The sequence below is a fragment of the Dromiciops gliroides genome, chromosome 2, assembly GCF_019393635.1.
Source record: "Dromiciops gliroides isolate mDroGli1 chromosome 2, mDroGli1.pri, whole genome shotgun sequence".
NCBI lineage: Eukaryota > Metazoa > Chordata > Mammalia > Microbiotheria > Microbiotheriidae > Dromiciops > Dromiciops gliroides.
Genome location: NC_057862.1, coordinates 227473472 through 227477183, shown reverse-complemented (window position 1 = coordinate 227477183; position 3712 = coordinate 227473472). Strand labels below are relative to the sequence as shown.

The 3712-nt window shown below is 32.2% G+C and overlaps 1 non-coding gene across 1 annotated transcript; it reads left to right on the top strand.

The window, feature by feature from the left end:
* Positions 1-2292: 2292 nt before the first annotated feature.
* LOC122744790 lies at positions 2293-2399 on the top strand. Its single transcript, XR_006355135.1, has one exon. It is a non-coding gene; the product is annotated as a U6 spliceosomal RNA (small nuclear RNA).
* The last annotated feature ends 1313 nt before the right edge of the window (positions 2400-3712 follow it).

Below are 3712 nucleotides of genomic sequence, written 5' to 3'. Positions count from 1 at the left end.
AATGGTTGTGAATCGAGGGTGCCCCCTGCTGCTACCCTCTAACTCTTGCAATTATGATTTTTCATAGAGAAATATTCTCAACATTAAAAAATATAGTTATTTAAAATAATAATTTATCTTTCCTAATTGCATATGTTAAGTAATTTGATAGTTTATATATGTAAAATCATGCAAAACATATTTCCATATTAGTCATGTGAAAGAAAACACAGACCAAAAAGAAAACCCACCAAAAAAATAAAGTGAAATCTATTATTTGATCTTCATTCAGACTCTATCAGTTCTTTCTCTGGAGGTAGACAGTATTTTACATAATGAGTCCTTTGGAATTGTTTTAGATCGTTGTATTACTGAGAATAGCTAAGTCATTCACAGTTGATCATCATGTGATGTTGCCATTATTGTTTATACTGCTCTGTTCACTTCACTCTGCATCAATTTATGTAAGTCTTTTCAGGTTTTTCTGAAATGATCCTGCTTCTCATTTCTTATTGCACAATAGTATTCCATTACAATCATATACCACAACTTGTTCAGCTATTTCCCAATTAATGGACATCCCTTCAATTTCCAATTCTTTGCCACCACAAAAGAGCTGTTATGAGTATTTTTGTACATACATGTCCTTTTCCCTTTTTAGAAATACTCATCATTTCTTGAGAAAGAATTCTCAGTTGTATATATGTCTGATAAAGAAATTAAGGTGGTGATAAATTAAATGACATAAAAATTCAATAAAGTTCTTGACATGATGGGTTTTTCTGGTTTGTTTTTTTTTAAATTTTTTTGGTGAGGCAATTGGGGTTAAGTGACTTGCCCAGGGTCACACAGCTAGTCAGTGTCAAGTGTTTGAGGCCAGATTTGAATTCAGGTCCTCATGACTCCGGGGCTGGTGCTCTATCCACTGTACCACCCAGCTGCCCCTACATGGTGGGTTTTTAAAAAGTTTTATTTTGTATTTTGTTTTTCCTGAAACTTTCCTTCCTTTACTTTTTAAACCCAGTGAGACTTCCCCTGTCCTAAGGAAAAGGAATTTAATAAAACCAATCAGTCATCAGAATCACAGCATATGACAGTATATGTAAAATTTCACATTCCTATTTTACAACATAACAATCAAATACCTCCATTGTCTTCCACTTCTCCATACAACAAGATATTAATATTTCAACTAATATTAATATTAAACTACAATATTAATCAATAAATGGACACTGACTTTGTTTTAAGTTTTTTGGTACAACAAAAAAGTGCTATTATGGATATATTGTAATATGGGATCCTTCTTTTTGTCTTTGACTTCCTTAGAGTATATGATCCAGAGCTGTTTTTAAGTGGCCAAAAAGGAAAGAATTCTTATTTTAAGGATTTTGCCATCTTTATTACGCTATTTAGGGAAAGGGTAAATTGGGAAGTTGCTTCTTAGGATGGTAAACTTCAGTAATTCTTTGCAAAATATTAGCCAAATTCAATTGCTAGCTGTGTGACCTTGGGCAAGTCACTTAACCCTCATTGCCCTGCAAAAAAAACCAGAATAAAATATTTGCAAAATTCTTTGCAAATAGAAGAAAAATTTTGCAAAATATTATATACAAAATTTTCATCATCGCAGTTCAGCTAATGGAATGTATGGCCATTGCATTTTAATTTTGGTCTAGAGAATATATTTAATTTAATTTCCTGTGTAGTTACTAGTGCCTTTTAAGGTTATGTGAAAATGTATGAGTACTTAATATTGTTGAAGTGTTTGATTTATTGTTATCTTGGCTTGTAGTATTGGTAAAGTTGCCATATCAATCAACCAGAAGCAATTATAAAACTCCTTTCTTTTTATTTAGTAAGCCTGTATAATTCCAAGGTTACTATTAACCATATCTCTCTTGGTTTATTTTCATCACCTCCCCTTGCTTCTTATTGGAAAATTTTTATCACTGTCACTGATATATCTTATAGGATATCTGTGCATAAGAAATGTTAGGAAATTAAATTATATTGGTTACAGCAGGTTGAAGTAATAAGGACATATGGCCATAGTTGGACCCAGGAAATACAATTTGATATGAGATGCTTCCAAAACAACACAAGAAAGAAAGTATATCCTTTATTGAGAGTACCTTGCTTCCTAGCATATTTATACCTGATACTTTTTTCACTGTGATCAGGGAACAGACAAAAGTTCTTTGCTTGTCCTATCTTTTCTGAAGTCATCTCACAGATTTTCAAACCAATTTGAAAACTGAGAGAATTAATATTTGCAAGTAGATGCCAAATGCCCAGTAAAACTAATGATAAGTGCTTGCTTTGGCAGCACATATACTAAAATTGGAACAATACAGAGAAGATTAGCATGGCCCCTGCACAAGGATTACACGCAAATTTGTGAAGTGTTCCATATTTAAAAAAAAAAAAACTAATGATAAAATGAAACATTTTCTTAATTGTTATTTAGAACTTTAATAATAATAAATATAATACTTTACACTAGTTAACTAATTTGATCAATTAGGGTTTTGGGTTGAGAACCAGTTTTAGATTCAAGAAGGTCTAAGTTCAAATCCCATCTCTGGCACATACTGACTGTATGAGCATGGACTATTATTGCTATCTCTTAGTGACCCTATTCAACTCTCTGAATTTTTAAGGTTCAAAACAATTTCTGATCTGCATTATGGAGTTTTCTTAGAGCGAGCTCCCTTCACCAATGAAATCACAATTTTAGAACAAAAAAAAAGGAAGAAAATTAATGTTCTAGGGCATGTCAAAAAATACATATTGTTTCGGTTCACTTTTTGAAATATATATACAGTGTGCTCATTTTCCATTGTAAATGTCTTTATATTTACCCACTTGTATGCTTAACAAGTTTGAGGTAAAACATAGATTATTTCTACATGATGTACATTTCAACTTTTATAAGTCTTTGAGGTTCCACAGACACAAGGATTTAATTAGGGGGTATTGCTGTCAATTCTTTATGGTTGGTCAAATGCCAGATCTCATGTTTTTTGAGATCAAGCTATTTAAACATTGCTGATTGTCTCATAACTATTGCTTTGCATAACACACAAAGATTCACCTGTGGGTTTTTTTTGCATTAAAAACTAGGAAAAAAGATAACATGCTATGAATTTTTCTTCCTCTAGTTACTCTTCAACATAAAGTACCATCTGCTGAATATCTATTCAGTATGTGGTTCTCTATACCAAAAAATGTACTTGCCTCCAAATTCTCTTGGCTTTTTTATTGCAGGAAAGAAATAAATCATAGAAATGGTAGGGCATTTATTTTGAGTAAATAAATAGGGAGTTATACAACTCTTGGGCAGAGATGGTGATAAATATGCATTTTTGTAACTTTTTATCATGTAGATTGGTGACAGTGGTTCCATAAACAGTCACCATATTTTCAAAATAATAAGGAAAAGCTGTTAAGTTTGGGAAGGAGGCAACTATCGATTCTTTTTCCCCTATGTTTTTACAGTTACCTATCAAAAATTGCTTCTTCTTAGTTGCTATTCCCGCCTTGTTAAAAAGGATAGATTTTCCCATGTGGATAAATACTTCAACGGAGCCATGATCTCACTGACATATACACTCCTGCCAATAGTGCATATAGTTATTCCTTCGCATCCTATGTGATTCTTGTCCATGTCTGATCTAGAAAATATACTGTATTTTTTGGAGATTTTCCTCTAAGTCATTAAAATGTTTTG